Raw genomic sequence first — 19,303 nt, forward strand, 5'->3', positions numbered from 1 at the left:
GGGATGGACCACTCACAACCTCACTGGGCAACCCATTCCAGTGTCTCACCACCCTAACAGGAAAGAATTTCCTCCTTATATCCAATCTAAACTTCCCCTGTTTAAGTTTTACCCCATTACCCCTTGTCCTGTCACTACAGTCCCTGATGAAGAGTCCCTCCCCAGCATCCCTATGCTGTTCCCAAGCTTGGTCTTCTTTCTGTCAGACAATATCAACGTCTTTGGCCTATATGACAGAAACCAGCTTGCACCAGCCTTCACTTCAGACACAAGCTCAGGGCTCTGAGCTCAGACCTTCAGTGAGCATATTTGGCACCAGTCTCAGTCCTGTTATTAACTTCCAGCCAAATCACATCAACTCAGTATCTCCTGCAGAACCAAGGATATGATTTCTCCTTTTTCTCATACCTCTCATAGCCACCACCAGCATCTCCAGCCACTTTCTGTTCACAAAAAGCCTTCCCCTGGACCAAGCTTTCTCAAAAAAGGTTCAGACTTTTGGTAGAGAACACCTGAGGTCCTGTCCCCACTGGCCAGGGGGCCCTTTGCACACACCTGCAGTTTGCTCCTCTTGTGCACAGTTTCAGTGCAAGAATCAGATGTTGTTTCTGTCAGGTCAAGTGCAGGATATGAGCGCAAACATGAAACTCTGTCTGCCCAAGACTTAACAAGCAATTCAGTTTAAATGTATTAATATTCAAAAGGGCAGAGGAAGAGGTCACTAAGCTGTTTCCCATGGTGTTCTCTTTCTACCTGAAGACAAGGCTCAGAGACATTTTGATAGCAAAACTCCCCTTTTTCCTTTTCAAGCAACTAAATGTAAGACTTGCTCATCAGTGAACTATGTCGGAGCAGGCTGTTTTGCATCTGATAATGAATTGCATACTATCTTCAGATAGAGATCTTTTGGACTCGTTTTTGGCATCTCGAAGGAAATATGCTCTCCACCTGCTGCTCTGTCTCTTGCAAACACCATCCCACAGCGTGCTGCGGGCAGACCCTGCCACCTAGTGCATCCAGATGTGTACTGGCCCTACGGCACGCCTGAAACAGCTGGCCGGACCCCCAGTCCTCACCTAGGGCAACCTGATTTCTCCATTAATGTTCTTTCCTTCAGTCGCTGAAGGAAGCACGCTGAAGGAAGCAACAGTGCTTTTCTCAAGAGATGGGGCCGTGCAAATGTTCTCCTAGGACCAGATCAGTTCTTAAGAAAAGCCATTTTGAATTTATTCCAGTTAGAAAATGACATCTCTATATTTCTCTGCTACCAATAAAACAGGTAAGCAGACACTGGGCTATCTGTTTTGTTCTCCTATACTTTCTAGGTAAGCCCCCTTGCTCAAGCTTATTCAGTCCAGCATCCAACAAGCTGCTGTAATGTCTAGCTTTATGGTCTCTTCTTGCACCATTATTCTGCGGGGTTTGCTCTGTGTCATGAAAGGAACAGAAAGCCCTCAGAAACTCCTCAACGCACTATGACTCCACTCACAGGTCAAGCAGCATGGCTAACAGAAAAGGAGAGAGTACAAAGCCAGCGGCTGTACTTTTAGATTTAGGTGGCCTGACTCCGCTCCACAAGACTGAGCTACTCCCTCTATGTGTTATACAAAACACTGACTTCCTCTGAAAAATCAGGTCTGGGCCAGTGTCAGAGAGCGACTACTAAAGTGGACACAGAAGATACAATATTTGACAAACTCTGGTTATCAAAGCAAAATTCTCCTTTGTTTTTTCAAGAACAGTTTATAAATCTTTAGTCCCGGTTTGAAAGTCTTAAGTCTTCCCCCCTCACGGAGCCAACAATCCTGTTTCCAACAGGACAACCACCAGTTTTTTGCACTCCACACTGAATAAATATCCACTTCTTTCCTCATCTCTCATCTCTGGGAAGAAGGTATTTGTTTTGCTCCACAGTAGCAATATAATATATTGCTTCAATCCTTCATTAGCTGCCTAATCCAATTCGTGTCAGCTTTTTCTCTCTGCCCTGTATTTCTAACCCTGTGTCTAGAGAAAAGCCCTCTTTGCCATTCATTTTTCCAGCAGTTGACCAGCCTTGCCAAACTTGGCACTTTTCTTCTGCTCCCTTTCTTTTTCTCCCAAGCTTCTGGTGGCAAATAGATTCAAACTAGTAAAGTCGTGTGTGTTTTTCACAACACTCATAGAAAGGACTTACCAAGAGCATTGATTGATAGACTCTTCACCACTTGTGTGGCTTTTATTTAAGATCAGGGCCAAATCATAACAGCAGGTGAGTAGGGCTGAGCCTCAAGCAGTGGGAAGAAGGGATCCACAAGCTGCCTTCTCCTAAAGTGCCAGAAAACAGATGGAGCTTAGCTGGATACTGGGGTAATGCCCTGATCCTGCCCCAGGGGAAGAATTGGGATTGGTAATGGGGCACAAGTGGAGTGGGAAGCAGTTCATGCCCCATCCTGAGGCTTCTAGCAGCAGAAGTGTATAAGACTTCTCCCCAGGTCTCTCTTCAGCCTCATGCCTCCTCCCCATCCATTTGCTTTAGTCCCCTGAGGCATGGTAGGACAAAAAGGAACTGTAAAACAGGGATGGGTTTCTCATCCAGAGGGGTCAGCTGCTGTGTGAAGCACAGCTGGGGCTTCACACCCCTCCAAAGTGGGCGAGCTTTAAGGCAAAACCAGAGGGAAAGGGGTCAGATTGGGTGAGGGAGGAAGCAGAGAGATCTCTGCCTCCAATCACAGTCCCCTCAAACTTCCCACATCTCTCAAATCCTTCCTGGCCCCCCACTTGGACCTCGCACAAAAATTTCCCCTCTTCTATCCCTTCTCTGGAAACCATGACCTTTCTTCTCCATCTATGTGAAAAGCTTCTACCTCAAAGCACCTTGTCCTGTGACCTCCTCCTAAATCATACACCTGCCAAAAACTAACCTTAATCACCTCCATATCTCCTCTTCAGTCCTCTGTGATTTTTCCTAAGCTGTTTGACACTTGTGGCGTCCAAAAGCTCACTGATCTCACATTTGCCTTATGGAGTCTTCCTGACCAGTCCCAGATCCTCACCCCCACCTCCTGAAATCCCCTGGCCCCTTCCAGCCCTTTTCCTCTCACAACCAATTCTGCTGCTGCCCTGAAAGGAAACTTTGCCTACACTGCCAAAAAGCCTTCAGCCACCTCTGATCACAATGGAAAACTTTCTTCAAGTACTCTCTCTCCCAGCTGCAGGAAATCCTGTGGGGGCTATTCAGTGACCTCCATAATGAAATAGGTCAGATTAGATAACCACAATAAGCTTTCCTGGCCCTGAAGGCCTCCTGCAAAACAAATTGCATGATCTAGCGCATGTGAGAACACGGATTAACAAGGACATTCAGGGAGGTTAAACCCAGTGTTCCTAAAGCCTCTAAAACTACAGATGCCAACAGCAGTCTAAACCTATAGATCTAAAGAGGGAGGAAAACAAGTGTAAGTGCAAAGGAACAATCTATGTAGCCCTGATAATACCAGCATTACACCCATATCATTTGTTTTGTATTATTAGACAAGTTACATAGACATTCCGTATTCCCCAGTTTGAACTAGCAAAATGCCAGTGGACAAGGAAAAAAAACACAGAAGTTTATTTTTGAAGGAATAATGCGATGACACATTTTCAGCAATATATACTATATTGTCAAGCCCTCATTAGACAAGCCAAATATTTTTGTGTAATTTCTGCAATAAAATACGAAAGCAGCAACATTCAGACAGAGAGGCTGGCTTTTGTTAAATTGGGGTTCCAAGAATAACAGCTTGTGAATTACCAACACCGTTGTTTGGAGGAAGAAAGTTGCTTGATATTAACAAATTCATTAAGCCAAATCTGACATGCCTGTTAAAACAGCCATTAGCACTCTCAATCTTTATGGACTTGTGTCCCAAATGTACCAAACAACACCCATTGTGGATATTGTGTCAAGTGGTCCGACAGAGTAACCTACAACCGCTGGGGCACAGATATGTTTTCCAGCAGATGTTAATGATGATTTATAACTCAGATTTCTTCCGTGTACTGTGGCACTCATACAAGTCATTTGTGCTACATGCTTGCAAGAGTCATTTCACCCATCCATAATGCTAGTGAAATGTAACTGCTTCGAAGGAAAAAAAGCAAGCAAGGGCTGGAGTTATTACAGTAGCAGCATGCAGATATCTAGAACAGGGGATGAGGAAGTCTGTCACCTGCTAAGGCCTGCCTCCATAATTCATTCCCTGATCATCCATTCCAAGTTATCAGCCCAGTGGCCAACTGACCCACAGAGCTTGGCACAACTGCCTTTCTCAGACAGGGACTATGCACTGAGACAGAAGATGAGGCCAGACCTAAGCGCAGTCCAGGGCCTCAGCACATGGCAAACCTTTTTTCTTTCTCCGCTAGAAAACACCAAGAGAATTTAGAAAGATGGATAGCAATTTGCCCAGGAGAAATTTGGCAATGAAGCCAATGTAAGAGTTCCAAGTCCTCTGATAAACTTCATGTGATATTACGCAGTTTGAGTGTCTGACTACACAAGTGCGAAGTTTATTTATTTGTTGCTTGATCTATTTTTATTTAAATCTGATGGACAGTTTCTCCTTCTCTCCATCCGGTATCCTTGAGAGATGTAATCCCAGATAACATGAAGAAGAAATGTCTCAACAGAATTAACAATATAAATTACAACAAAATATGTGGGAATCTGTATTTGAAGCACCTTGATGTTGAACTTTGATTTTCCTAGTTATCTATTTCTTTTCCAAAGGAAGTGTTTCAGTCTTCCACTTCAGCTCAAATTCCCATTAGCATAGGACACTTCTGAAATCTCAGTTTTGCTGTGTAAGGCTATCAGGTTAAACAGTCAGATTTGGATCTGGAATGTCACAAACTTGAGTGAATATCAAAATATGATGCTATTATGGTGGAAATGCTCTTTCCACTCCTTAAAATTTGTAGGAACATTAACAGATATTGAACTATTAAAAGATTAAAGCTTTTACAGATATATCTAATGGAAGCAAAATATTTAAGGTTTGGGTTAGCCCAGGTTTAGGCCAGTTCACCAATAAATCTTTTTTGAAGCTCAGATAAATCTGTTTTAGACAAGAATCATGTTAACTTTAACCTCCTTACCTGTCAACATGAGTTCCATTTCTCTCGGAAGTAACACTTCATTCACAAAAGAGATCCCATATAGAGATGTGCAACACATCACACATAATTAACATCCTGCTACACCATTCATGGACAACTGTCATTTAGAAAACATTTGTTCCCTGCAGTAGTTTATGGCTTATAAAGAAGAAAAATGTCAAGTTTGGAGTGAGGGAGACTTTTAAGTAAGAAAGAAACTCAAGGTTCACTTTAATCCCTAGGTCCCTGGGTAACTCATCTGCCAAATATCTGTCCTACCCAACAAAGAAAGCCAAAGAAGCCTTACTTCTACATGTCACTGTCTTTTACCAGTCAAACAGAGCTAAGCTTTAGCTGGATTAAAGCAAAACTGTATAAACCACCAGAGACACATTATCAAACAAACCCTTAGACAGCATGGAGACTACTATGACAGGATCAGATAGGAAAGACAGATCAGCGTATTATGTTTTTGTGTAACCAAAGAGTAGTACGAAGTAGCAGCAAATCATCTGTGTTATTCTTTCACCTTCCTTGGGGAACACGTCCCATTGAATCCATATCCATTTTTTTCTGCAGAATTTTCAAAAAGCCAGCAGCAAACCCGTCTCTTCCCTCTTCCTCTGTGACCAATGACACAACCTGACACCAAAGCACCCACTCCCCCAGGAGCCAGTGGGAACGGGAGTAGGTAAGGAACAGGAGCAGGATGCAGACACCTATCACATTAAGCCTGCCCTGTACCAATATTGATTGATAACCTATGCAATGCGCCTGTGATCTGTATACAGACCCTAGTGCCCACAAAAAGTCAGCACGATATTTACAACTTATGCTGTCACTGTCAAAAGAATTTCCCCCATTTCCCCACAGGGACCAAAGACCAAACCACAGTAGCCACCATTAAAAGCCCATCACATTTTTTAAAGAAATGCTCCGTTGCAATTGAGAACAGAAAGAGGAATCAATAATAAGGTGCAGTCCTTTATGCTGTATAACATTATACAGGAAAACATAGGAAAATACTGTCATGGAAGGAAGTTCACGCTACTGCTGCCCCTTTATTGAACTTTTTCTGTGTGTTCATTAAAGCTTATGGCACACAGGATGCTTGCCTCACTAGCAAAAACTCTTGCAAAATAACACTATCAGTTACAGTCATACCAGAAAACAAATGAGCAAATTAATTGCATAAGAGGGAAGCTTGTTATGAAAGGACTGAAGATGATGCTCTAGAACTTCTCAAGGGCATATGGTTTGTAGCACTGAGCTTAAATAGCCACAGAAAATTCTGGTTTTCTGGAAATGTGGGTAAGGTTCCCAGTTTGTCTCCCATTTTACTGAACCCCTCCATTTACTCACTCTCTCTGCTTTCAGTCCCACATGTAGCCGCTGAGTTCTGGCACCCTGTCCAAATCTCTCCATCCTGGGAATACCGACCCCATTGGTTCTGGAATCAGAACGACCACACGGCACTTATAACATTTCCAGACAGACATAAATACACAGATTAGTCTTTTCTGCATTTTTCCTCATAAAAACAACAGCAGCTTCGAAGCGCATTGGCACAAGCACTGAGATTAAGTATTGCAACCTGCTATTGTTGGCAGGATTGTTCTGGCTTCTTCTGCTTTCCCCACCTCCTTGTAATTCTCTCTCCTCTTGGAGAGTAGTTAAATGCTATGTCCATTCATGTCACCACGGAGTAGTCTTGGCAGATGCATGCCCCAAGGCTGGGATGTTTTTACGAGAACCGTTTTCATATTTCACTGTTTGCCTGACTGATCCTTTATCTGTTCTAGCAGTTACACAACTAAACATACTGAACCCTCTGTCAGATGATTACATATTCCATGCTGAATTGGAGGATATGGAAATACTGCCAAACACAGTCCTGGTCTAACTCTGTTGACTTCAGTGCACAGCAAAGAATGAATTCAGCCCTTAAACTCCTTCACATTGGTCTTTGAGAATAAATAGAAGCAAATCATCTCTAATATGTCTTGCATTCTATGCATATATGCCTTTCTAGATCCAAAAGCTCCTGTGGATACCCTCCAGCTCTGAGTGACAAGCTTGTATATACTACCCCTCTGCTCACATACATGTATTTAAAGCTCAAAACTTTTAAGTCTAGAAACAATGGTTGTCAGGCTCTAATGAAAAAGGAAAGATGGCAGCTGATGGAGCCCTTTGCTCCTTGCTGCTGACCCAGCAGAGCCAGGAGGGAGGTGGAGGTGAGGGAGGCAGGAGCAGAGAGGAGCTTATTTCCCTTCTCCACTTGACAGAAGCCTCCCTGTGCTGCCTGCTCCCGGCTACACAGCAAGAGCTCTCTGTTCTGGCAGCAGCTGCCTGCAAAGAGTCATTTGCTTTTTGTAGAAAAGTTCAGGGGATTTTTCAGGTTGCTTTTAAACATCCCCACGCCCAAGGAAAACATGGGGTGTTTGTTTTCTTGCATAAGTTATCATTACTTTTTAATCTCATGATTCCCCAAAAAAACTGTTTCAGGAGAAAAATGCTGACCTGATCTGTTCCTGTATCATTCAGCTATTGCTACTGTATCAAGACATTAATATAGTTTGAGGGTCTGGTTTGCACATGATCAGAAGTGAAGCAGAAGACAGCTCTCTAATGACAACTGCCCACATGGAACCAGCATTCTTTTGTATCAAACGCCTAAAAGGTTTATTTACTTATGTGTTCATGTGTTTTGAGAAGAGTGGCAGCCCCATCTCCTACCAGTGAACAAAACAACATAAAAAAGGCCAAAGTAAAGGAAAACACGATCATAAAAAGGTGGAAGGAAAGTTTTCAGCGGGAAAGCACTTCAAAAAGTGTCACAGATAGTGGCTGAATAATTGTCCTTAGCATTTCTGGGTGACTCATTAATTGAACTGCTAAAAAATATAGACTGGTTCTGGTAATATTAGTGTTTCATCTCCTTGGACCACAAAGATGGGGGTCCATAGAATGGCTCCTCAACCTTGAATCATTTTCCCCCTGCATGACTTCTGTCCAGCCCCTCTCTATCCCAGCTTATCTGGACCCTAATAATTTCTGTGCACAGCAGATCTAATGAGGACTGCATGTTGCTGCCATTTAGTTGGCTGCAGCTATAATTAGACAGCTGACAAAGACTGGCTTGTTGTGTGCTCTTTTTCCTGTGATTACATATCATATTTGGTCTATGTGCAAGATGAAAGATGTTTTTTCTTCTTTGTCACTCTCCAAAATCCTCAAGGGATTTGATAAGCATATTGGCTGCTTTCTGCCACTTACTTCACTACTTGTAATAAGACATTGTCATCATTACTAAGCTGATAAATGCATCGAAGTGACATGTCAAGGAATGCAGTCAGCCTCCTAGCTATGTGTGGTTTTCCCCCTTCTTGCAAGCGTTGCCTTTTGGGGGAAAAAAGCTGATGAACAAATATTTTAATTATGAATTGTTATGCTGCTTGTTTCATGACAGTAGTTGGTTGAGTTTCATCTCCCAGTACACCGTGATGTCTTCATACAGCAAAGGGAAGCAGGACGAGGCACTATGACTACAGCAAGACACACAGATGGGGATCAGGCCATATGAGAAAGTGAGAACATGAGGGTGGCCTGAAATAGCAACTTCTAAGATGTTTTTCACCTGCAATATCCTGGGTTTACTCAAATCTTTGCATTTTTCATGTGGAAGACCCAATCTTCCAGTGAAAGTAGAGCCTTTTAAGGCAAAAGTCCATTTACATGTTTTCAAACAAAACATGCTAGTAGAACGTTTGTTAGTTCACTGAAATAAAGACATTACGTTTAGTAATCACTGGCAATAATAACTTCAACTCAGAATCAACCCAGAGCAGATATTTTGAGTGAGAAGGGGGCATTTCCAAGACAGTTACTTTTCTAACCACAGTTCAGGACAACAGACTCTGAGAACTATCTGTAGAAGTACATAAAGCCATTCTTCATCTTCAGTTCACCAAGAAGAGCTAGCAGAGTATCATTACAAGATAAATGAGTAAAACAAATTCCCAAAAAATAAAGCACAAGTAAAAAATAAAATAAACAAGCAAGAAAAGACTTTTGGTCCCTAGTCTGTGAAATCTCCCAAGTGAAGGCAACAGAAATTATACTCATATTAGGACAAGGTTTCTGTCCTACCAAAAAAGGCCATAAATACAGAGAAAAGTTGGGTGACAGAACTTGCACGCCTCATGACCTGGAGGTGCTGTGGACCACACCACACCTCTCCAACCAGAACCCGAATGGAAAAGTAACGCCTTTGTGGACACTAGTCAGTAATGGCATCATTAACACTAGGCTTAATTTCAGGGCATCAGAGGGGCAGTGGAGGAATGAAAGTGAAGCCTACGAAGCTTCAAGAAAATCTTCATTGTAATTCCATGATGACCAACCTAACTTACTCTGTTACATGCTTCCTATCAGGTTGCTGCTCACAAGCAAGCAACAAAAAGTAACTTACTCATTTTAGCAGCTGCCACTAGTTTCTACCTTTCTTCCTCTGTTAAGAACGCCCTTCCTATTGCTTAGCACATGAAAAGCTTTCCCATTGTCTTTTCTTCTTCCTTCCCCCTGTTCTGTAATTCAGCACAGCCCAAGCACCTTGTAACGCTCAGAAATGATACCTCAGGGTATTTTTCCTAGCACCTTCCCACTCCCCCAGTCCCCCTCACCAGCTGCCCCCACTTGCCTTTTGGGCAGACCTCCTCCTAAGTCAAGAGGATTGGTAAAAATAGTTCTCCCTGTCTGCCCCATTTCTGATTCATGGTCCACTTAGGTAACGTCTCTTTCAGTTACATGGAATGGCTGGGGCCTCCTGGACCCTAGGGACATTACATCTTCATAAATAAGGAGATTTATTTACAGATATAAATCAAGACACAACATTTAGAACATGCTACAGGGAAACAGTAAAATGCAAGGAGAAGTTAAAAAGAATAATCAAAAGTCAAGGATTCTGGCCAAATTCTTCTTAAAATAGCTCTTCCAACACATAGTGAACATTGTATCAAACTCACACATGATCTCTAGCCAGCATTTTGCCTTCTTTCATGACTCATTTCACTTGGGCTGGGGAGTAACGATTTCCTCCCTAGCCACTGACCAGCATGGCTAAGACTAGGTAGACAGAGATCAACCTATTGTGATTGATCAGGTCCCTCTTTAGGGGAAATGATGCATTTCATCAAACACTACCATGCATAAAAATGTCAGCATCAAGAAAGTCATCCTCTTTCACACATACCCCTGCACATACACACATGCACAGGCACGATCATCCTGGTGGTCAGATCATCACCTGCTAGTGTTAACATGCACACAAGCAATTACAGAGTAGACATCTGTTCAGGATGTTGCTCACTGGATTAGCATCTTCGTGCTGAGATGTCTGCAAGTCTTTGAAGCATTTACAGTCTAACCCTGTGCTGTCTACAAGTGCACGATGGTTCGTCTGTAAATGCTCCTCGTGCTGGCACGGCATCCATTGGCAGAAATTATTCTTGTTCAGTGCTAAAGCAATGATGCTAATAGGGGAAAGTCAGCCTGGTGCAGGCAGGCAAGATGAAGCTCACTTCTTTCAACTACTGATAAGTGGGGATTATGGCGTACTACACGAGCCCCCTGCATGGGAGAGGTTTTGCAGGTTTTCCTATATAAATAAAATAGTGTATGTACCATGTTCTGTTGGGCAAGACAGTCACTACTTCAGAGAAATCAAATAATGGTTTGGAAATAAAAAAAAAAAAACAAAACACACAAAACACAGGGTTTCATCTCAATTATGCCAAACTTTTAAAATGTTCATCAGAATGAATGCCAAAGCAAAGTTTGAGTTTTCAGGGTGATTTCTGAATGCAGGCTGACGCAACTCCCTCCGAGGGCATTGGTGATATCTTGAGATTGGCCCCAGAGGCAATTAAAAATTAAACTGGACAGTGGCTGTCAAGCGGTGGCAAACGCCCTTGCCAAGTCCCGGATCCTCTGTCCCCACACACGGGTAGCCTGGGCAGGACACTGCAGAGGTCATCGCGTCCAGACTCCTGCAACTGTGCAAGATCACACAAATGCCAATTATTCCTAAACCCATCATTTCGGTAAAAAAAAAAAAAAAAAAAAAAAAAAGGAAAAAACATTTGAAACACGTGTGAGCAAGACATTATTCTGAACTTCCAGTATCTGAAGGGGGCCTATAGGGATGCTGGGGAGGGACTCTTCGTTAGGGACTGTAGTGACAGGGCAAGGGGTAATGGGTTCAAACTTAAACAGGGGAAGTTTAGATTGGATATAAGGAGGAAATTCTTTCCTGTTAGGGTGGTGAGGCACTGGAATGGGTTGCCCAGGGAGGTTGTGAGTGCTCCATCCCTGGCGGTGTTCAAGGCCAGGTTGGATGAAGCCTTGTGTGGGATGGTTTAGTGTGAGGTGTCCCTGCCCATGGCAGGGGGGTTGGAACTAGATGATCTTGAGGTCCTTTCCAACCCTAACTATTCTATGATTCTAACTTCACCACCCTGGACCTGGATTAACCAACAGGGATCCCAGCATCTTCATACATTCAGCATAGTGGCCCTGTCTCGTGTGGACTAAGGGCCAGACAGACTGGTGTGATTTTCAGGATGGTCTTTGCTACATGCCCAACTTGGACCCCTTCTCTGTGTTGCTGCCACTGTGCTGTCTGGGTGCCTTTCGGGATGTCTCCTCAGGTGCACAGAAGATGTTGCAAAAAAGGGAGACAGAGTGGGAGGGAAGAAAGGAAGAGACAGAGAGAGAATGGACATACCTACCAAATATGCACACAAATTATATACCTACGTAGCTGGCTAACGCTGCCCATGTCAGGAGCTGAAGCACACATGCTGGAGTTAGACACAGTGGTGGGCTACACCTTCCTGTAGTGCAGCCCCCAGTGGTGCAGCTGGCAGCAGTTCATGCACCAGACAGTGTGGGCAGCATCTTGGGAGGACCATATCCTACCCCTTGGGAGGACCCACGTGTCCCCAGACTACCCTGCGGAAAAGGCTGATCCGCAAAAGTTCTTGGATCCATTGAGTCAACAACAGAGCATCCTCCATGTGTAGGAGGTCATGCACTGGAACATGTGACTAGCACATGTGTTTGCCCCACGTTGGGATGGAGGCAAAGCCTGCAGCCAGCTGAACCAGCTGCTGCAGAGCAGCCAGGCACTCTCTCACATTTATTGCCCATGCTGTATTCTTAATCTGAGCTGATATTTCATGCCTCCTAGCCATCGTGCTGTGGTGGCTGTGGTTTGCAGCTCGCTGGGCTGCCGCGGAGCCAGGAGCACGGTGGGAGGAGGGAGGGATGGCCGACACTTCATTCAGTGATTGCAGGCCTCCTCCAAAGCTCAGACTTTGAAACAAGACATTGGCAGGCCTGTTTAGAAAAATGATTTCATCCATATATGAATTAAGCCAAAGAACACAGTACTTGTCCCTTTGGTGTTTATTTTAAAATAATTATTACATGTTCCCTTTTCTTTCAGGAACATTAAACACAATGCTGCACATGATTTTGTTCGGGAGGGCTGCAGATGGCTGCGATGAGGGAAAGTTAGTGGCAAATACTGACATATGCATTATGGCAAGCACTCAAAAATTAATTTCTCATTCCCTTCAGCTTGAGGAATGCTGAAGTCCAATACCATTTTTGGGGAAACTAAGATCAATAGCAGCTAGCTGATTTACAGGGTTGCTGATTTTTCCAGTGCTGGGCCACAAGTCCTGTTGTATTTCTACTCTTTAAATCGAGTGCAGACCTTTACAACAAAGTGCTAGCATTTGGTAGTGAGAGGCTTCCCTCAAGCAGCTGTCCTCTGAAAAACATGCAGTGGTTTGAAAATGTGGTTGCAAAATGTGGACAATGTGCACAGGAGTTATTAATGTTCACAAGAAAATGTGCTGCTTCATCACCATTACAGTCATTAACCACAGCTGTGGTTTTGCAAGTGAGGAAATCTACTCCCATTCTTAGAGCTCAGATTTGGACGCTTGGAAGCAGAGACACAGGTAGTTCCTAGAATTCCTTTCCCAGCTACAATAAGAACATATACAGACACTGGAAAAAGACTTACCTTTATCTTTAGACCTAGCACACAAACTGCAGAAGAAATTTAAAACAGGCTTTAAAGTCAAATGTTTAGTATGGACCACATTTCTCACTGTGAAAAAGGAATAAAAATATATATATTAAAAATAAAATAAAAAATAAAAAGACAATACACTGTCCAGGAAAGCAAAGCAAGCCAGCCAGCTCTACAACCATTTGACTAGGAGACAGCTCAAGAGTCATTCCAGTACTGGCAGTACAGCTAAGCCAGAGTTCTCCTATAAGCCAGATGACACAGTTGGAAAAATATATTCCAGAGCTTGTTATCCATCCCCTGGACCTGCCAAATTTGCCCATATGGGACCACAGGTGTTGGCTCAAACCAAGGAGGAAAAGGATAGAAAAAGGCAGCAAGATGAAGAATATAAAGGACTTGAGCACTAAGTATCATCAAGCCAGTGCAGAAGTTACTACAAGCGCCAATTTCTGATGAAAGGACTGTGATCTTCATAGAGTCCAGTCCAGGTAAGAGGATGTTTATAGGTACATGCATGGGTAGATATTTAAAAGCTCAAGATATAACTTGCACATCCAGTCTGGGACACTCCATTTTTGCACATGTATCAACATGGCACTTCTCAAACATTTGCAGGTACAGTGTGTTAGAAAGCACAGCCTTCAGCTTCACTCAGAAAGAAAGAGCCTCTTTTTGTCAGTGTATCATGAAGAAGCAATTCCCCGAGCACTCTTAAGATAAGTCTACTTCCAGTGGTGTGGACAGGCCAATGCACTCAACCCTGAATTCCAAACTGGCCAGCTGCAACCCAGCTCCTGTCTGGAAGCTGTCTAGCTGTATTAGTGCAGCAGAGTGCCCAGACTAACCACCATGCTGAAAAGCAGGATATATTAACCGGAGAACATTGCTGTGTTAACATGGCTGTGTGGCTTCTGGAGCTGAGGTCTTTCTGAGTCCCTCAGATGTAGTCAGGGAGGAATTTGCTTAGCACCTGCACAGGTCTGATCTTTCTTCCAAGCCAAAGAACTAAAGCAGAGTTGTCTTTGACCAAGTGCAACATACCTGGATTTCAGCTCAAGAGGCTAGCCTGGGGCTGCTGGCTGCAGATGAGACAAACCCCGAGCTTCACAGAGATCGGCACTATATTTGTCATTGGGAATCAAGCATGGGAATTTTACCATCAAAAGTATAAAAGCCTAGCACTTGAACAGAAACAGCATCTCTTACATTGCCAGCTTGAGCCATCCAAAAGTTACAGACAGGTTCCCATACTCATGAACTTATCTTTAGATAAAAATTACACCATAAGATATGATTTTAATAACACATTTGGGGTTGGTTGCATTTACTGTCTAGGGTTTTAACCACTGGGGTCCACTTCCAAACACTTTCACAACAGGAAGGCTCAGAATATGTTATTTTATGTTATTTTTCAAATGAAAGCTGACGTTCTTATACATTCAACTCCAGGAGCTGTGTTTTTTAAGGCACACACCAAACATCAAGGGACTCACAAAATCACAATAATTGGCAAGACTGCCTTCATTGGCTTTGGGGAATGAGCAGGTTGTTGTTGGAGCCACACATTAGAGAGAAACATATTCACATGTTCTTAACCGGTGAATTATGCACAAAGGTATAATGGCAATCTGCCCAGCACTGACATACAGCAACAAGAACAGGATGCACAAAATTCCCAAGCCTCTTAAGCTAATGGAGAAGCTTTGTTAGTTTCCCTAACAAGGGAACCAATGACATAACCTGTCATAAACATGCTGGGACCATTATACACACAGGCATGAGATATATTTAAACTATAAAACCCCATTTAATAATCAAAAATACAGCTGCGTAATCTGCACATTACACTCACATAAAGGAAATAAAAGTAAAATTAACTGGAACACTTGTGTCTGGAGACAAAAGGGGTGAGAGAGGCCTGAAGACCTCTCAGAGAAATCTTCTAGGACCTGCTTCAGTGGGAAAGCACTCCTATCCTCCATTCTCTATGGTACTTTTTCAAGCAGGGAGAGGAAGCTGGGACCAGGAATTCATCTTCTCCACTGACAAGGAAAACTGCATCTCTGTGTCCAGACTTGCTGGGTACCATCACCTGGGATCAAGACAAAGTCCAGTGAAGTCAGTGAACTGGTCCTTGTGTTTCTTGCATTGAAGTGCAAACACTGAAGTGGCAGGCACAGTATGACAGAAAAGAAGGATCTACTCTCTTCATCGCTCTCTGCCTTTGGTCTTAAAGGCGCTATAGATTAATGTGCAACACAAAAACTGACTCAAACCTATTTAGCACTATGCTCACAATGTATTTGGGGAGCCAGTACTATGGGGTATGGAGGTTTTCATAAATCATATAACTTTTGTTTTGCCATCTCTATGGAGGACATATTCAGCTGCATAATAACACACTGAGGTTTTGTCAGGATCAATTTACATTTGTCAGATGCTCCAGTCTTCAAACAAAAGCCATAAATAATGGCACTGCACCAGTATTTAATCTTTTTAAATGTTATGATTTATAGCCCATAGTACGGGAAGAAGAGGCAGTGAAGTGATGTATTTCTTACTCAGCTGCAAGTACTGATCTTCTCAAGAGAGGAACCAATGAACAAAACTCAGCAACATCTATCCCTAATACCAAAATAGAGATTGAAAAACCCCTCCAAGGTGCCTTAATGTCTGTATCTAATTTATGGGTAATTTACAATGGAAATAGACTATATAAAAATGTGTACAAATTTGTAGCCTTGCACATTGGGGCAGATAGATAGTTTAACTACAAAATAATGAACATGAAGTGTCTCTTGTGAGCTGCCAGGTAGACATTTTGATTGCCCAGATTTCATTAAACTCAAACCAGAGAGCTTGAAGTCTTCCAAACATTCTTTATCAAGTGTGTCGGTGCTCTACAACTGATGACAATATATTTCACCAGAGTTGCCAAAAAAATGTTTAATTTTAAGGCGATGGATGCCTGTACTGCATTACTTTTTACAAGCTGAGCCAGCATGTGGGGCACGATCAACTCCATAGACGGGTAAGCACATTGTCAATGTTTTCTTTGCATCCGACAAACCAATTTCACACAGACATTCCTTAAAACTGGGAAAAAGACAACAAAACCAACAATAAAACCTCTGTTGTGTCCTTCTCTTCTCTAGCCCTCAAGTGAGCTTTGCTTTTCCCAACTTTGATAATCAGACTCCAGAAAGTGAAGAGTTACAGAGAGCGCCTGTGCTGCCAAGAGCTATTTCCAGTGGACTTTGATCAAATGATGCTGTAATCCCTAATGGGAAGCATACTTCATTTATAAGGTATTCTTTGGTGTCATTCCCAAGGAGCAGGCATACAAGGTTTTGAGCAGCAAAGCTCTTTGTCCACCGAAAGTGCTACATTTGTGTGAGGGTAGCACTGCCATGTTCAGTGCAGGTGCACAGGACTGCCTAGAGAAGTGGGCTTTAGGCGTTAGTCATTGCTACAGTACAAAAAGGTGGTCAGAGGCTAGAATTTCTCCAGCCACAGCCCTTTACCAACAGCAATAACTAACACACTGCAGTGCTTTTCAGTTTTATCATTTCCAGCAAGGAGCACAACAGCATGGCTGTTCTGATACTTACATTTTGCTGCAACTTTGTTGGACTTAAGAGGCTCGGGTTATTCAGAACAGTATTTTATTTTCCCTGAAGTTTTATTCCAAGACCAAAGACAATTAGCTCACATTTTAACAAGGAAGCAATTAAAGAGCATGACATTCATAAAAATGATTTATTGTGCTATTAAATTAGAATGAAAATCATCAAAGTTCATAATAGCCAAGGAAAAACAAATATAAATTATCTTCATACTCAGTTTGTACCCCGATGCTTATCAGCCTGAAATGCCTGTATTTATTCTCCAGTGCTGCTGTGCAATTCCAGTCATTGCATCTCGCTGTTTGGAAAATTCATCATTTTCATTCTGTGCTGAATAGCAGCCCTTTAAATTGAAAAGGTTTAAACAGCCCTCATCTGCTTAAAACTTCCCCTAAAAGCATGTTAAGCTTCCAGAGTAAAGGCATTTTGGGTACTCCCAGGGCAAACCTCACAGAGCCAAGTATCTTACTAGGCAGGAGCAGAGCCCCTTGCTCAGTAAATCCTCTGCTTCTTCCATCTATCCAGTTGTCTATGCATTTATGGAAAAGTCTGCTTCCATAAATACTAAAAACTTTCTTGGTTTTGTTGTGCCTTCACTTTTTTCCATTAACTTTTCCACTGTTTTTACATGCAAACCAAAAAGACTAAGATGTTTCTACTTAAATGGCTTAGAACCATCACAGAATGGTTTGTGCTGGAAAAGACCTTAAATATCATCTAGTTCTAATCCCCCTGCCATGGCAGTGACACCTTCCACTAGACCAGGTTTCTCAAAGCCCCAGGTAACCTGGCCTTGAACATTTGAGCATTCACAACTTCCTTGGGCAACCTGTCCCAGTGCCTCACCCCTCTTACAGTAAAGAATTTCTTTGTTATACCTAATTAACTAACACACTCTGCTTCCATTTTCTTCCCTAGCATATTTAAAAATACCATAAATATCTATTTATTACAAGATAGAAATATGTCAATAACTCCACGAGAAAAGAAACCGCAATGAGAACATGTCCCATTACAGAACCAGAGATCAAGAGTCTTTCTACCACTGGCTGTCTCTGTGATACTAAGAAAAAAAAATTCTGTGCCTTAGTTTTCTTATGGAATAACAACACACTAACTCCTCCATAGGACTCTAGTCTCTAAAATATCTAGGCACCTTCTATAAAGAAGAATATGTTCTCTTTAAGTCCAAAAAATCTGGGTTTTCCTTTCACACCAATATACAGAAATCCACTCTAGGAGCCTTCTACTCTTCACTATCATCTTTCATGGAAATCCTTCCAGCACCTCACTTCACATTTTGACTAGAGAGCAGCTTTCAAAGCCGGCAAAAGATGCATACCTGCAAAAGGTCCAGTATGCACAAAGTTTATGGATCCCCTGATCTTACAGAAGTTGCAAGCTTGCTAGCCCTTTTTGATGCTGCAATGTGATAAGAAGATCCACCTGACAGAACTGCAAATAAGGGCTCCTCAGCAGTAAAATCATCAGGAAAAATCTGTCTCTGAAGTTAATAGGTAAGAGCCAGCTGAGAAAACCTATGACCCTATCCAGGACCTAAATTTGGAGCATGTGGGAAAGCAGGACTTACTTATTTACTAATCACTGGAAAGATTCCTGGTTTAGATGTCTGAACTTTATGGCAGTGGCAGAGTTCATTATACATTTAATTTAAGTGAATTGCTCATCTACTAAATACGTGCTAAATCGATTTGCTGAACTGGGACCTGTGTTTTAAAGTCATAATAAATCTCTATTAGTCTGGACACTATTTCTCTTACTATAACTTGGTAAACATTTATTTATCAAAAATTTGAACTTTACAATTTGCAAGTAGTTTTTATAGGTTCCTTAAAAAGGTTTATTCATGGCTTGGAAAGCATCATGCATTATCACATCAATGCAAAGCAAGCTAGTAAGCCCTTAAGTACACCTGTTTTCTAGAAAATAAAATTTAAAAGAAATGTTTCAACTCCCCATTTCCTTAGTAAATCATCCTTACTCATTTGAAAAAGGAAAACATTAAATGCTCTGCCTCTATGATGAGTTTTAAATAGATACTTACAATGAATTATCCTGATTGAGCTGCCTGTCAAGGTAATGGTATAAATTGCTCCTTCAATCTACATTTACAAACTGATTTGAACAGCTTCAGTAATGACTCAGACAAAAAGTTAAAGGAATCTGATGTAAATCAATGAGATTAGTGTTCAGATCTCCTTTAACAGACAGGCTGTGATGCAGCTGAACAGACTCATGTTTCAGTTTCTTTTCTGTTTTGCTTTAATTTCCCTATTTCAACTCCGTTTAAATTTAAAAAGTATAAGTGACAGTCTAGAAAGAGTACTCTGAAATAGACAATGAAATAGTGGCAGAACCTCAGGTTCTGCGTCTGAAAAACTCTCATACACTGAATGAAGGGCTGAATCCTACATGCAGAAAG

At 42.2% G+C, this 19,303-nt stretch overlaps 1 long non-coding RNA gene across 2 annotated transcripts in view; it reads right to left on the reverse strand.

Annotated features, from left to right (window-relative positions):
- Window positions 1–19,303, reverse strand: part of LOC136014437 (uncharacterized) — an 83,201-nt gene that overhangs the window by 52,790 nt on the left and 11,108 nt on the right. The window contains exons 1-3 of one of the 2 annotated variants that reach the window (XR_010612701.1): window positions 6,716–7,048; window positions 6,484–6,571; window positions 2,177–2,307 (exon numbers count right to left, since the gene is read on the reverse strand). This is a non-coding gene — a long non-coding RNA (uncharacterized LOC136014437). Of the gene's footprint in view, window positions 1–2,176; window positions 2,308–6,483; window positions 6,572–6,715; window positions 7,049–19,303 lie in introns of those variants that run through there. The other variant, XR_010612702.1, reaches the window with a different exon arrangement.

The sequence above is a fragment of the Lathamus discolor genome, chromosome 5 (assembly GCF_037157495.1).
Source record: "Lathamus discolor isolate bLatDis1 chromosome 5, bLatDis1.hap1, whole genome shotgun sequence".
In the NCBI taxonomy this organism is placed as follows: Eukaryota; Metazoa; Chordata; class Aves; order Psittaciformes; family Psittacidae; genus Lathamus; species Lathamus discolor.